This window comes from Notothenia rossii, assembly GCF_949606895.1.
Source record: "Notothenia rossii genome assembly, chromosome: 10".
In the NCBI taxonomy this organism is placed as follows: Eukaryota; Metazoa; Chordata; class Actinopteri; order Perciformes; family Nototheniidae; genus Notothenia; species Notothenia rossii.
In genome coordinates, this window is record NC_136908.1 from 52,580,382 (window position 1) to 52,596,523 (window position 16,142).

General features: G+C 43.0%; 1 protein-coding gene and 1 long non-coding RNA gene across 10 annotated transcripts in view; one reads left to right on the top strand and one right to left on the bottom strand.

Moving 5' to 3' along the window:
- celf2 (cugbp, Elav-like family member 2) overlaps window positions 1-16,142 on the top strand; it is a 401,403-nt gene that overhangs the window by 24,898 nt on the left and 360,363 nt on the right. The window lies entirely within an intron of this gene.
- Window positions 3,119-16,142, bottom strand: part of LOC307022485 — a 65,205-nt gene continuing 52,181 nt past the window's right edge. Inside the window, exons 3-4 of the long non-coding RNA XR_013803422.1 lie at window positions 3,918-4,086; window positions 3,119-3,379 (exon numbers count right to left, since the gene is read on the bottom strand). This is a non-coding gene — a long non-coding RNA (uncharacterized lncRNA). The remainder of the gene's footprint in view (window positions 3,380-3,917; window positions 4,087-16,142) is intronic.

A 16,142-nucleotide genomic window follows, 5' to 3' on the forward strand; every position in this document is an offset into this window, starting at 1 on the left:
CATTTAATCACGGCAGCATTTAGCTTTTTTTTTCAAGCTAAGGACCCAGAATCAGCGTTTCTCTAACACGGCTGAAATAGAGGGATATGAAGGATGTCTAAAATGCATGATCTGTTTGGTATTTTGAGCAAAACACTTCATATACATATTTTTTATATATTTTTATATATCTGAGACCCATAATATATGCCTAAAAATAGCATAATAGGAGACCATTAAGTAATATTTCCAATGTGTGCCTTCTACTTATAACCAGAGTTGGGTGTAACGCGTTACAAAGTAACTGTAATAATATTACTTTTGTCGGTAACGGACAGTGTTGGGTGTAACGCGTTACAAAAGTAACGGAGTTACAGTAATATATGACTTTTTGCTGTAACGAAGTAATGTAACGCATTACTAATGAAATGTGGGTAATATATTACCCGTTACAATGCTCAGTAACGCAGTTACAACACATTTTAACCCGAAATTAAATGGTGTTTTGTTTTTTAAGAATGTACTAACATAGCGAGACATTCCGACACCGGACAAATTGTGCGGGTAGATTCGTACACCTGGTGTTTACCCTTCAGGCTTCGCGTCGAGATCTTCGGGGAAGTACTTCCGGTTTGCAAAAGAGTTGTAGGATCGTAAAATGACTTTATATGATATCTACCACAGCCGAACTAGTCATTAGACTAGTTACTTAAGATATTTCGTCATGAAAAGCAAAGATATTGTGTGTGGGCACATACACGTAATCAGTTCTAAAAAAAAATGCGGTTCTGTAGCTATGGGTTTTGCAGAGCGGTTGGATGTTTTCCGCTATCCCTAACCAACAAAAAAAAACATTTCCTAGTAACCTAAGGAAAAGTTATTAAAACATCTTCCCATTGTTTTGCTATCAATCACACCTCAGTGTTTTTCTGTTGAGAAATAGGGTGACACGAAGCAAAAAAAGATTAAAACAACATGGAAGCTACATTGGCGCAGCGTCCATAGCAACGATAGTAAAAATCGAGTAGGCCTATGCAATTTCAATTTACACATTTTTTGGATGGAAATGTTTTCAAAAGTGTAATTTTTTAAACTTCAGCATTATTTAAATAAATGCATATGAAATACATAAAAATGGCTATAGAAAAAATGTAATATTATGTGCATAGGCCTACAGTAACAGGTGAACATAACATATTTTTGAATGATCAAGGAAGCTTAAGTGTTTGTATGTGTTGAATATCATTTCATGACAGCAATCACAGCATGGGAATTTTTTGTGTCAGAAAACTTCAATAACATCAAATAATGTAGCTAGTAAAGTAGGTATGGATAGCCATAATAACTGCCAGTTATTTATTTTATTGAAATATTCAGAAATAAATACATCGGCCTACACATACTTTTACATAGAAATACAATCACAATAAAAAATAAAGAAGACAAGAAACAGCTGGGGAGGGAGAACACAACTCCAGGTGAACAGAATCAACAGGAAACCGACAGACGAGTTTTCAATTTCTCCTTGCACGTTGAAGGGCAGTGATCATATTTTTGACATAGAACTTCACCGCTATCCAGCTTCTTCCCATCAGTGCTTCTGGAGAAGCTGTAATGCATGCAATGCAGTCCAACTTTCCTGGTACTTTCCCAGATGTGATGAAGGTCATTAATGTATCTTCAACAGCTTTGACCTCCGCACGAGTCCAACTCCTCTTCTTTGTGGTTTCTAGTGAAAGAAAGAAAAGACAATCAGGCCTACAGACAAGTGACATAAAACATTATTGAGGGACCAATGAGCTTATTATTCTCTTCTTCTCTTGAGAACAATACCCTGTCCCCATGAGATTAACTATATAATTGTGAAATAAATCAAACATTGTAAAATGATCTGCAGACTTGTCTATTTATGTCAAAGATGTTTGTCCCTATTTCATGTAATCCAGCAAAATGTCCTGGTAGGCTTCACAAAAGCCTCTTAGGTTAGCCAGGCATCAATATCAACCATGACCCTTTAATAAGCCACTTCTTCTTTTTTGGCTGTTCATTCAGAGAAGACTGGGATATGGCATGAGGAGGAAGAATACCGGATTGTGAGGAAGAAGAGGAGAGAGAGGGTGAACATGGCACCAGATTGAGAACGAAATAAGTCTCTTGCTGCTCTGCACTGACGGCCTGATGTTGCTCTGGAGCTGGTCTCTCTTGCTGCTCTGCACTGAGGGCCTGATGTTGCTCTGGAGCTGGTCTCTCTTGCTGCTCTGCACTGACGGCCTGATGTTGCTCTGGAGCTGGTCTCTCTTGCTGCTCTGCACTGAGGGCCTGATGTTGCTCTGGAGCTGGTCTCTCTTGCTGCTCTGCACTGAGGGCCTGATGTTGCTCTGGAGCTGGTCTCTCTTGTTGCTCTGCACTGAGGGCCTGATGTTGCTCTGGAGCTGGTCTCTCTTGCTGCTCTGCACTGACGGCCTGATGTTGCTCTGGAGCTGGTCTCTCTTGCTGCTCTGCACTGAGGGCCTGATGTTGCTCTGGAGCTGGTCTCTCTTGCTGCTCTGCACTGAGGGCCTGATGTTGCTCTGGAGCTGGTCTCTCTTGTTGCTCTGCACTGAGGGCCTGATGTTGCTCTGGAGCTGGTCTCTCTTGCTGCTCTGCACTGAGGGCCTGATGTTGCTCTGGAGCTGGTCTCTCTTGCTGCTCTGCACTGACGGCCTGATGTTGCTCTGGAGCTGGTCTCTCTTGCTGCTCTGCACTGAGGGCCTGATGTTGCTCTGGAGCTGGTCTCTCTTGCTGCTCTGCACTGAGGGCCTGATGTTGCTCTGGAGCTGGTCTCTCTTGTTGCTCTGCACTGAGGGCCTGATGTTGCTCTGGAGCTGGTCTCTCTTGCTGCTCTGCACTGACGGCCTGATGTTGCTCTGGAGCTGGTCTCTCTTGCTGCTCTGCACTGAGGGCCTGATGTTGCTCTGGAGCTGGTCTCTCTTGCTGCTCTGCACTGAGGGCCTGATGTTGCTCTGGAGCTGGTCTCTCTTGTTGCTCTGCACTGAGGGCCTGATGTTGCTCTGGAGCTGGTCTCTCTTGCTGCTCTGCACTGACGGCCTGATGTTGCTCTGGAGCTGGTCTCTCTTGCTGCTCTGCACTGAGGGCCTGATGTTGCTCTGGAGCTGGTCTCTCTTGCTGCTCTGCACTGAGGGCCTGATGTTGCTCTGGAGCTGGTCTCTCTTGCTGCTCTGCACTGAGGGCCTGATGTTGCTCTGGAGCTGGTCTGCACTGAGGGCCAGATGTTGCACTGGAGCTGGTCTCTCTTGCTGCTCTGCACTGAGGGCCTGATGTTGCTCTGGAGCTGGTCTCTCTTGCTGCTCTGCACTGAGGGTCTCTTGCTGCTCTCTGCTAACGGTCTGTGGTTTCTCAGCTGTGGGAGTTTCAGATGCCAGTGGAGGTCAGTGGAGCTCTCTGTAATGCAGGTTTACTTACAGTTTTTGTTAAAATAAAAAAAGGTTGTCAAATGTACACGGGTTTTTTATTGATATATGTACTTAAAGGTGGGGTAGGTAATTTACTTCAGAAGAACTTGTTGTTATATTCCATGGAGTGCTCTTAACATCCCGATAGCAATGAATATATTAAATGCTTTGACAATAAATCCATAAAACAATGTAATCTGTGGAAGCTGTGGTGCTGTAAAACGCACGACCAATCATCTGAGCCGGCCCGGCTAAAATAACTGGATCGCCTACCAGCCTTCCATCTCGTGCACTAACTTATCTTGTGCCCTCATTGGTCATGTGCGCGTTCGTGTGTGTTGGAGGAGGGGCTCTGTAAGGAAGTCTGAAGGAAGGGGCACATTTTTTCGGCTGCGTGCTTTCAAATTCTAGCGCACTCGAGCTGGTTTCTCCATTCTTACCTACCCTACCTTTAACACAATCTTTTGAAAAAGAAAATACTCTTACCCTTTGCCAAGAGGTATTCATAAGCCCTCCGCATTTGGTCCAAAAACCTTATGTTGTTAGGAGTGGGGGGCAGATGGGTTATTACATCAGCAGCCCACCTATTTGAAGGCCTTTTTGGTTTGCCATAAAATAGAATTGGCTAGTAGCCTAGAGCTTCAAGTTTCCGCACCTGAAATGAACAAAAGCAGTTGACACACATTAGTTTGACCCGCTACCTTAAACCCATTAATAGTGTTTCTTTTGGATTATTATACAAGCAACATGAAGGTATCTTGCATTGTGTAAGATTAATTGTTGCATGCAAGGGCTAAGGTACACCTGCTGTTTCAACAAAATCATTATTTTACAAAGAACAATACGCATTGTTGCTCTTTTTTTGGACCAAAAACACTGTGTCGGGCTCTCACAAAATATTTACAACATTTAAGCATCACAATCAGACGGGGTCAAAGAGGTAAATACGATCACTGTAAGATGTAACATCTGACAATAAGACTATATTTTCAAAGGCCTGGGGCCTCATTTATAAAAGGGATATACGCAAAAAATAAATGGCGTACGCTGTTTCTACGCAATGTTTGCGATTTATAAAATACTAATTTGACGGGAAAACGTGCGGTCCTCCACGCAAACTCTAACCCATGCGTACGCACTAAGCACAAAAACGGGAGAGACGAGAAACTGCGACACCGTGGGCAGAAGGAAGAATGGAGAGAAATATGTGGAAATAATACCATCAATAAAATGTTACCTCTCATTTATCATATATGAAGAATTCATTTTTCAAACATTGATTAAAGCCAATCTTAAAATGATTTAACAAACGCCTGTTTGAGACTCCTCAGTGCACACAAAAACATAACTGGGAGAAATAAATAAATATGGATATGTTATTTAAAACCACCTCGAATATGTTGTGTTAATGTTATGAAATGTTTTCTCATAAATGATGCGGTAAGCAGGAGGACAGAATTACGTCTAAACTGACGCCGTTTTGCATTTCTATAGGTTGTAGATACGAGCATGGTTTTATATACTACCATGTTTAATCGTGTTTCATGCCGTTTGCCAAGACTTGATAAGTCGGTCGTAAAACACAGGAGGTATGGAAACTAAGAACACCATATGTGGTCAATTGTACAGCTACTATAACAACACATTAGTTGTATTTCCTTTAACTGGTGGATATATAGAGTTGCTGCGGAGGGGGGGGGGGGGGGGGGGGGGGGGGGGTTGAGATGCACAGGTTGCAGTGGAGACGCTGCGCACAGCTGATCGACAGCTGGAACACAAACCCCCAAATACAGATCCAGTTGTGATGACTCCACTCCGGAGGGATTCCCGATAATTTATTAAAGTCTTTCATCAAGGGGGGGTCTCCTGTCCCCGGTACAAACACACTGCCTGAGGAAAGATAGGCTATGTGTATTTTTTTTGTCATTATCCTTTTTCGGACCACTTATTTATTTATTTTGGTGACGATCTGATCCATGCTGCTATTCTGGTTCAAACTGCATCCACCAAACAATATGATTTATCTCGACCTCCCCAAAATAACCTAAATCTGACATGGTGTGAGATGTCTTTTTTAGCTGTTCTGTCGTCATTTCCTGTGATCTTCTTCATGCAGTCAGTCAAAATGAATGAATGAATGGGCATTTCTTTGACTATTTATGGGCAAATATGTGTGTGATGACGGAGTAGTGTAACGCGTTTTGCCTTTGCCTTTTATAATTCAGTAATCACACTACAGTTACTAACATTGCCCCGAAACGCGTTACTTCGTTACTTTTATAAAATAATCACACTCACTGACAGACAAGAGGGGTTTCCGCCGCAGGTTTGTATACATGTAGGCCTACGCAATCTGCGCAATTTGCGCGTCCACATCTCCACGTGCAGTGCTGCATAAACATGGCTTTTCATCTGTAAACTTCCTCAACGGGGCCGCTCGCTCTCTTTTCTTGATTGCCCTCTCACGGGTGAACAGTTCAATGTCCCGCTTCATTGTAGGAATTCTGCCATGTCTCTACCACTTTAGTTTGACCATCTCTGTTACTAAGTTATGGAAAACTAAATAAATAAGTAATTAGATAACTTACCGTTACTGCGCTCATAAAGAATGATAAGAATACGAATAATGCGTCTTGAACTGGTTTCATTAATTAGTGTCTTTACGTTTCACAGACTGTTAGCTTGTTGTGGTAGGCTGGTAGCCTATTTTATTAAAGAACATATAAAAAGAAAGACTTGTGTTATGTCTTCCTTAATGCAATAGTAATTGGGGGTGCAAGTGGAGTCTCGCAGAGGCAAAACTGTAGGGAGGCAAAACTGTAGGGAGGGGCAGGCCGGTGTTACAGTATAAGTTGAGTCATGACAACTGGCGACATTCTATTATTTTCGTCATAGGAATCCGGGGCGTGTACATTGAGGACCCATTGTTGACTTACCAGGAAAGAAACATCGTTTGTCGTTTACGTTCATCTTTTGCTATATCCGCCTTCCTAAGATCACTTTGCTGCACATTCAGTACTCGTATGTGAGGTTGTGGGTGAGAGTCCGATATCGTGACGCTTACAGGGAGGTATCGAACATTACAAAGTAGGTGACTGTGTGGATGCCTGTTCAAAACATTGCAAACTTCAATAAATCATTTAAATTATATATTTGTGTCCGACTTTCATTTGTTCATCGTTCTTAATGTGATGTATAGTAGCTTTGATAGCTGTCCATACCTTCAGACAGCCTAAAAGTAAAACACAAGTTGTTTATTCACAGCCCGAACGCTCATCGAGATGACTGGATCAGTCATGAAACTTGTGATCAGCTCCGATTAAATTGTGATATCAATTCTGTAGCTAACCTCCAGGGAGCACGTTTATTTTATGAAATACCTGTATCCCTCTCATCACAACAAGACTCTACACTGTGCAGGAAAAACAATTACATACATGAAAATAACCTTGATGCATGGGAATTAAACACACAAACTATCTTCCGTGGCTATACTGATATGTCACAGTAACGGTAAACCACAGAAAAGTAAGTCCAGCGGGGCACAAGTTGAATACATATAATACGGTAGTTCTATTATGCCTTTAAGCCTATACGTTTAACGTTTATTTCATAAAATAAACGTGCTCCCTGGAGGTTAGCTACAGAATTGATATCACAATTTAATCGGAGCTGATCACAAGTTGTCATGACTGATCCAGTCATCTCGATGAGCGTTCGGGCTGTGAATAAACAACTTGTGTTTTACTTTTAGGCTGTCTGAAGGTATGGACAGCTATCAAAGCTACTATACATCACATTAAGAACGATGAACAAATGAAAGTCGGACACAAATATATAATTTAAATGATTTATTGAAGTTTGCAATGTTTTGAACAGGCATCCACACAGTCACCTACTTTGTAATGTTCGATACCTCCCTGTAAGCGTCACGATATCGGACTCTCACCCACAACCTCACATACGAGTACTGAATGTGCAGCAAAGTGATCTTAGGAAGGCAGATATAGCAAAAGATGAACGTAAACGACAAACGATGTTTCTTTCCTGGTAAGTCAACAATGGGTCCTCAATGTACACGCCCCGGATTCCTATGACGAAAATAATAGAATGTCGCCAGTTGTCATGACTCAACTTATACTGTAACACCGGCTCTGCGAGTAAAGTAACGAGTTACTTTATGCAGACAGTAACGAAGAAGTGTAATTATATTTTTAAAGTAATATGTAATATATTACTTTTTTTTAGTAACAACCCCATCTCTGCTTATAACCAACTATTTTTTTTAAAGGATTTGAATACTTCTCCCACCACTGTCTGTTTGTATATCTGCACAGGATATCAGTGATTCAGTACAATCAGATGATGGCCACTGGCATAGACCTGTAATGTGACAATGTGTTTGTTTGATTAAGTATTTGTTCGGGAACTCATCAGCACTGCTGTTTTATTTTTATAGAAGTCCTTAACCCGAATGATTGATTCTAATTAGACATTTTGATCGGCTTCTACACAAGCATGCACGATTAATTCAGATTTGATTACACTTTAATGATGCCCGTGGGGAGCTGGACTGTGAATAGAATATGATTTTATGAGAATAGAGAAAACAAATAGCAAAGACCCAGGCATGTTAAGTAGACATTATAGTTAATACAGTCCTACGTATACGCTATATTCCAAATTGAGTTACTTGACATTTACTAAAAGGTTATGTTGAAGTGCTGAGACACATCTGGATATTATCTTATGTTTTTGATTGTGCTATTTGTATAAAAGATGTTGTAAACATATAGGACTTTAGTTTCTTGCATTAAACTTCATTTGAATCCACTTGAACTCCACTTTTTTGTAGTTGTTTGACATTTTATAATTTTTCTTTTTTCCCACCAACAGACCAAAGAAAAAGAGAGACTCGCTGTTTGACGTGTTGGAGATTGGCTGTGGTCTCCGTTGTGGTAGACCATATGTCCATTTATCCACCTATCATCCCATCCATAAAAAAAAATCTGTTTGTACACATACATGTCCATTCATTCATCACTCTGTCAATCACGTAACCAGTCGATACACCTACCCCCCCCCCCCATCCATCCATCAATCTGCCCTTTTATCTATACATCACTCCCCCACCCCCTCCCCCGTTTCAGCGAATTAATCCCACACCGACTCTCTGTCAGGCCCAATCCAGGAGCTAATGCATGTGACTAATGAGCACTAATGCTCATCCACTGATATAACAAATGGCATCAGATAGCTGCAGTATTCTAATAGCAGGATGTGATTATACGCATGAGTCGCTATCAGAGCCTCTTGTCACTTCTCTATTCTTCGTCTTCTTCCTTTCTGGGGGATGGGGGGGAAATAGAGGTAGCATTTTCCATTTTGTTCTGTTTTATTACCTCCAGCCCATCGTTTCAGGCACGGTGCCGGCAGCGGTCCGCGGATGAAAGAGAAAATGTTGCCTTGAGTGGGGAGGGGTGGGGTGGGGGGGGGGATTTCAGTACAAGTAGAAAATAAACCTTTTCGCTGGATGTGAGGTGTGCATTTTGTGTCGCCCAAGAAAGATGGATACAGAGAGTGTGGAGGAAAGGGAGAGACAGAGTAATTGAAATATGAGAGAGCAGCAGCAGCAGCAGACCCATGCGTCCATCAGCAGCTCGGGCGCTGCAGGGGGGAGAGTGCTGCGTGTGTGTAGGTGTGTGTTTGTGTGTTAGTTTTGCTGCTGCCGAAAGAGCCACATGCCCCGGTTGTTCCAGTGTGCAAGCGAGATTGACAGCAGAGGTAGGGGTGCACACGGCTCTCCATAACTTGTGGCAAGTGCTTATGTGTGACAGGTTGTCAGGGAAACATTTTCTGTGTTAGGTTTATGCACTTTGATAAGGTCAGCCCAGTAAAAGACCTCAGCGTGGAGTGTGGCCTGGATCCTTTCAGCCTCTGGGTCGGTACAGAGCAAAAAGACGCAGCTGGACTCGAATTTGAAGCCAATATTGAAACTGCTAAAATCTCGGCCAAAGCCTGACCTGGCCTGATTCAGTCAGAGCGCAGGCAGCTGACAGCTGACAGTCTGGCCCTGGCCTCAATCCAAAACTGTGAGGTCAAAACTCCTTCTCTCTTTGGTACACTCACAGATACTGCAACCCGGAGTGTGTTAACAAGCCCTCTATGGTTTATATGGAATTTGAATTTTGTAGAGTAGCCTGCATCTGTGCCGAAGAAGATCTTATCCTCGTTCCAGAAACCAGAATAAAAGATCATTTTGGAGTACATATCCATTTGTCTGGTTTAAACTCTACGTAGAAAAGTTACCATATTGAATATCTTTACGATTATTTTTATGCCAAACACAGCAAGTGTTTAGAAAATGATCGATATGCAGGTTAATATGAAATGGTACGTTTTTACTCGTCAATAGCAACCTAAACGCAAACCTAAACCCAAACCTAAAACACACAATCCTTATTTTCAGATGTCAGTCCTGAACTTCATTCAGCCACCATTCACAGAGTACTCTTTCCTGTTTGGCATAGAAATGGGGAACTTCCTCGATGTAATCAAACATAATCGATGTTGGAATAGTATATAAATGCCTGGTGTTGTAATACCAGTTTGTCAAACTTTAAAGGTCCCATGTCATGCTTTTCCGGTTACTACCCTTGTGTGTTATGAAGGTTTTTATGCATGTAAACGGTCTGCAGAGTCAAAAACCCTCAAAGTAAACCCTGTAGGGAGTAAAACTCTAACACAGAAAAGACCTCCCCAAAACGCCTCGTTGGAGAATTCTCATTTTTCTTCCCTGACGTGGGGATAACCAGAGGCCACACCCTCTGCCAGCCTTTCACGAAACAAAGCTTCCCAAACATTTCCATGGGAGCCTCCGGGAAGGAAGAGACACGCAGAGTGGGGGAAGTCCCCCACCCCAACGCAGCACACCCTCCCGGCCATCAGAGTCGAACCCACAGTTCGGAGGAACCGACCGCCAGAGCACCGGCACTAGGCCGGGCCGGTGGGATGCGTTTGCCATTCGATCAGTGAGAGGAGAGGAGAAAATGGTCAAAATCCGTTAATATATGGATGAGTGTGGGGGGGGCTGTTCGCCCCTGCCCTGGAGGGACACCCGAGACCGGGCAGTGTCCCCGGTAGAAACCGGTTGAAATAGCCTAAACAATTATAAAAACCGGGGAAAAGTTAAACAAAGTGTCCGAAAATAGGCACTCGTGAGATGGACAGAGTCCCGTGTCAACTCCCGTTACATTCCTCCATGGTGTCATTTGAGCGAAAAATGGCTACGTCAACTATTACGAGAACCAGGCTGGGGGGGTCAAAAGGGCTTGACACAGGCCGACCCAAAGTGTATGGTGGGCGGACTCATCACCTCCGTGATGAGTATCCATTGTGATTTGAAAACTTCCATCAAACGAGTCTTTCGGGGGGCGGGGAAAAAACGTGTTCGTCAGAATCGTCACTTCCTGTACTGACAGTGCAGGTGTCCTGAGAGTGCAGCCTACACCGGAACTGTCCTGAGAGTGCAGGCCTGCAGGCAGACCCCTCTCAACATTTCAGCGATTCATGCCGGATATGTACAGCATAGGGCACTGAAGAACGATGCTGTTCCAACTTTGTTTGGACCAGGGGGAGATTCGGGTACACAACCTGTAAGTATTCATTGTTGTTTGTGTATTTATGATGTTTAAAACAAACAAGGTATCTACCACGACTGTTTAAATGGGTAAACGTTTTTCGGGCTACTACGTTGTGATAAATGCTCTCTGCAGACCCATTCTCACAGCGTTATAAACCTTTTTCTTACTCAATATCAAGCCACACTTATTGTTTTTACTTCGGCTGTGTGTGGTTGTGTGTGCTCAGGATGAGTTTCGCTTGTTCTCGCTTTATCGTCGAGAGGCTCGTTGCTGCGACAGGCTTCCGCTCCTCGCAGCAGATTGCAGCAACGAGCCTCTCAACGTCCCGACCAATCAGAGCACACTGGGCTCACAGGGAGGGGGGGGCAGGAGCTCCAACAAGCCGTTTTGGACAGAGAGTGCATACCGGTGAATACACATACTTTACAGAGATGCTGTATAAATCTATTTTAGTATACCTCAACAATGGAATTATGATCAGTAGAAATGGCCATGACATGGGACCTTTAATAAAGATGAGCCCATACCAAGCGTCAATCGGTCCAACCTGTCGCAGACTATAGGTCACTTTCTTGGAATCACTCTCTTCCATCCCATATCATCATATCCACAATCAGGGGCAGTGATGCTGCAGGCGAGGATGCAATCATTGCTGATAAAGCCAATTTAAAAAGCGCCATAAAAAGCATGAATGAGAAGGAGATGGTGCTCTTTTGAGGTGTACTCCACAAAACATCAGTGTGCGGCTCACAGATGCCTCCTCTGCAGGGAAGCACTGAAGTCTGCAGCGCCAAGGCCAATCAGTCATGGTGAACATATGCCAGCTGAGTGTTTATAATCGGAGGCTTCATCTCCATGCCTGTCAATTCTTGCGTGGCCCTGATCACAGGATCCCTGCTATGGGAGTGAGGCCCAAAGGCCATGCTTAAACACCCTAATCCTTTACAGGACCCGGTAATTATCCAACACGGTTCTGCAGGCCTCTTTGATCTGCACGTGGATCAATGGCAGGATCACAATGGTTTGATGACTAGTCCCTACCCCAATGTGTGTGTGTATGAACAATCATTGCCTGTTCTGCATTCTTTAATATGTTTTTTCTCATAAACCTCATGGATATGAAGTTTTTAGTGTTCATTTATTCACAACAAACTATACTATTCAGTGTCCTCGTGAGGAAAAATCCAAATGAATTTCAGATTTCCCCCGTGTAATCTTCCACCACCTCTGCTGCCGTCAGCAAAAACAATTCATGTGTTCCTACTCGCTAATCATCTTAGGTATGTAGATAATGTCCGTGTCCTATAGGTAATTCACTGTCTATCTGGGGAGTATGTGTTCATATACATGCGCTACACTGATATGAGGCGGATATTGGCCTTGTATGGAAGGCTGTGCTGCAAAAGGACAAAACAAAATCCTGCAACATCGCTGCCGCTGCCGAAACACTGCGACTAATGTACTGACAGTGAGCAGGCTTCTTTGTTTAAGGAAAAAACAATAAGAAGATATAATAAGGAACGGAACAGTTAATACCAGTCTTCACCCAGCTTTTATGTTGCCTTTTTGTTATGTTGACAGCTCAGAAAGTGCTTTGTGTAAGAGAAATCAAAGAGATAAAAGGACAAAATGCTACTTATTATGCATCACAGTTGAAGTTAACAAAAAGTGTCTGAGTTCTAATAATCACAGTAAACCAAGAAAGAATCCTGGATGTAAAAAAATTAAAACTGAGTGATGAGCCGTACCTTATCGCGTCCCCAAGTTGCAGCTTCAAGACTAATTTATATCCAGCCTGTGTTTTCATCGGCTGTTTGAAACAATCCTTTTCTTTTACTCGATCTTCAAGTATCCTTGAAAGCAAAAACCTCCATGTTCAAGTTCAGACATTATTCCATCGATATGAACTCTAAGGCCTATAGTGTACATCTCACTCTATCTGAAACATTTGCCCGTTTATCTAGTTTCCCACAGTTATTGTGTTAAAAAGGGCTGCCTAATCTACTATATATCTAATGAAAATTGCATTAAGGGCAAAATATGAGTAAATATGATTATGAATTATGAATGCTGCAAAGCGCCAGCGCCAGGCCTAAAATCAACTTCTCCAGACTTTCTATTTAAAATGACATTATGATACCTTTACATATATTGTTAATTGATTATGAGGATAATGATGGCAAGTTATCAATCCCTCTTTTTAGATATTTGCTTTTAGAACGTTTTATCAAAATCGAGCAGCCCTAGTTTTACATACACTTTAGATTTGTATCCATTTCTACTTCATGTTTAACGCTGCCACGTGTACATACTGAATAAAGCTAAATATAAGCAACCTTTCAATTCATGTATAATTTTATAAGGATGTTTTTAATTCAACAGTAGTTTCGTTTATAGCCACAACTTGACACTGACGGGCCGGATGCAGGTAATTGTAAAGCTGTCGTCCCACCTTCTTCCTCTTTGGTTCTTCATGTTCCACCCAAGCACCTGTCAATCATCCTGATGAGCCGTCACCCTCTGAGAACCTTAACGAGTATCTGTCAGCAGGGAGACGGCCAACAAAGGCATTTTAGGGGGAAAAAGAAGAAAACATATATATATGGCACTGACAGACCTAAACCAAGAACAATTATAAATATGTTGTATTAATTTGCAACTGTTTTAGAACTTTAGAGTCGTAGAATATCCATGTTAAATATCGGCCTTTTTGTGAAAGGTAAACACACACATGCATACCCCAGGCTCCTATAGTCCACTCCCCACATCCCCAGGCTGTGGACGGCTGATACGCTGGATGCAGATGTGTGTTTATTTAAGAACTCAGATGGAGTCAATAGTCTCTTAACGTGGGCCTGCTGATCTGCTGTTTGAGCAAACACAAACCGTCTCCTCTGACAGGGGAGATAAGATGAACACAAAGAACACGGAGCACTCCCGATGACTGACTGACATTTCACAGTGTACTGTACGTGTGGAGAGAGGGAGCGATGTTCAGGGGAGGAGAGCGTGTGTGGAAGAAAGACAGAAGAAAATGTTCTTTTTCACTTCTGAACAGTCACGGCAGAAGATTCCTCTGTTGTCCTCTCCTCCCCCTCAACTCTTTTTGCTGTCTTTCTTTCTGAAATCTCTCCTCTCTTTCTTCCGGTCTTTCTCCACGCTTGTCCTCATTTCATCTCTACTCCCCTTCCTTTCGCTCTCTCCTTTTTCGTGTCCTTTTCTCCCCTGTTGTCTCTTTCATTGTCTCTCTACTCCCTTCCTCTTTCGGCTCTTGTACAACTTACTTACCTTCTTTTCTTTCCTATCCTTCTGCTTTCTACACTTGCCCTCCATCTTGCCTTCACGTGTCCATCATTTCCTTCTCACCTCCACCTCTCATCTTATCTAATCTCCTGATCCTGTCCCTATCCTTTCCTCTCCTCTCATGTCTTTTCTTCCCTTTCTCTTCACATTTTTCTCACTGTTCTTTCACCTCCTCTTGTCATCTTATCTCATCTCCTTTTTCTCGCATACCCTCATGTCCTTTCCTTTCTGCTTGTCATTTTCACAATTGTTCATCTCAATGAACCTCTCTTCTTAACTCGCCTCTTACTTTGCTTCTTTCACTGTCTCTCCTTTTATTCGATTGCCTCCTCAACTCTGTCGTCTCCTTCTCTTTTCTACTTGATTTTCCTTTTTCTTCCCCTTGTTTTCTCTCTCCTCTCCTCATCTCCTCTTCATTGAAGTGATCTTCATCGAGAGCCATGTTGATGTTGCGGCTTATATAAACTCCTCTGCGAGGGGATGAGATCAGAGCAGCCAGGCGGTGAGAACAGACTATCCGACACATTGCGCTTAACATGCACCAAATGAAATAAACAGCAGCTACCCTTGTGACGCTGGAAAAAAATCCCCCCACCCATACATCGTTCTTGCGACTGTGACTCCCTGCATCCCTTTGTAAACATATTCTACGTGGTATACAACCGTGCTAAGGTCAGAATCAGATACGGAACCTTTACCTCATTAAAAAAGTCACCAGAGAGAAGTAAGTGACAGAAAAAGTCGTGGCTGTTCTCGGCGAGCTTGTTATGTCTAAGTGCAACATGGCTGATTGGTGTTTAGTCCTGAGAAGGCGGCAAAGGGCAGCAACAACCTCCAGCATGCACCTCCATAATTGCCATGAAAATGTGGTGTACCTGGAGGTTTTTTTGTCCTTTGCCAAATAAACTCAATTAGGTCTAGTTCTGAAAATTACACCAGAAGACTTTTTTTTCGCCCCGTGTCTTAGCCAATCTTGGGAGTAATGTCTAAAAAGAACTGTTTGTCTATTTGAAAGTGTGCTGGCAGCGTGGGTTGCCGGTTGCTGGAGACTAATTGCCAGCTCATGGCAGCTCCCCACTTGATTCAGCTCTCTGTCTGGTAATTTCAGCTCGTCATCACTATTCAGGTAACAGTGGTCCTCTGCATCCTCTTTTCTCAAGGCCTCCCTTTCTTTCTATTTCCTCTGCCAATTTATTTATTTATGTTTCCAAAGTGACAGCTACCTCAGGAAGTGTAATTACGGTTCCGTTGCATTTGCTTTCTGTTTGTCAAACAAACCATAGAGAATAGCTGTTTCACACACATTCAGTGGAGCAAATGCATAGCCACACACACTGCATGCTGGGACTCGGATAGACTAATCATGGCTCACTAGCTGCTGCTTGATGAGGTGTGTGTTACATGCGTGGGTGGGTGCATGTACCCTTTCGACTATGTAGTTAAAGTGTGTGTGTGTGTGTGTGTGTGTGTGTGTGTGTGTGTGTGTGTGTGTGTGTGTGTGTGTGTGTGTGTGTGTGTGTGTGTGTGTGTGTGTGTGTGTGTGTGTGTGTGTGTGTGTGTTTTCCCCCGCTTGGACACATTTGTGCGCAATTTCCTGGCTCCTAATTGACAGGAAGCGGAACCGCTGTTGGAGTAGAGACGTTTTTTGATGCGGATGTCTAACAGTAGATTAGTCACTCCTGCCTATTCAGCATGGAACTGTCATTCCTTCATTGTCAGCAGGTCGGCATTTGTCTTCCTACTTTCCATTGCATCTTCTTTATTT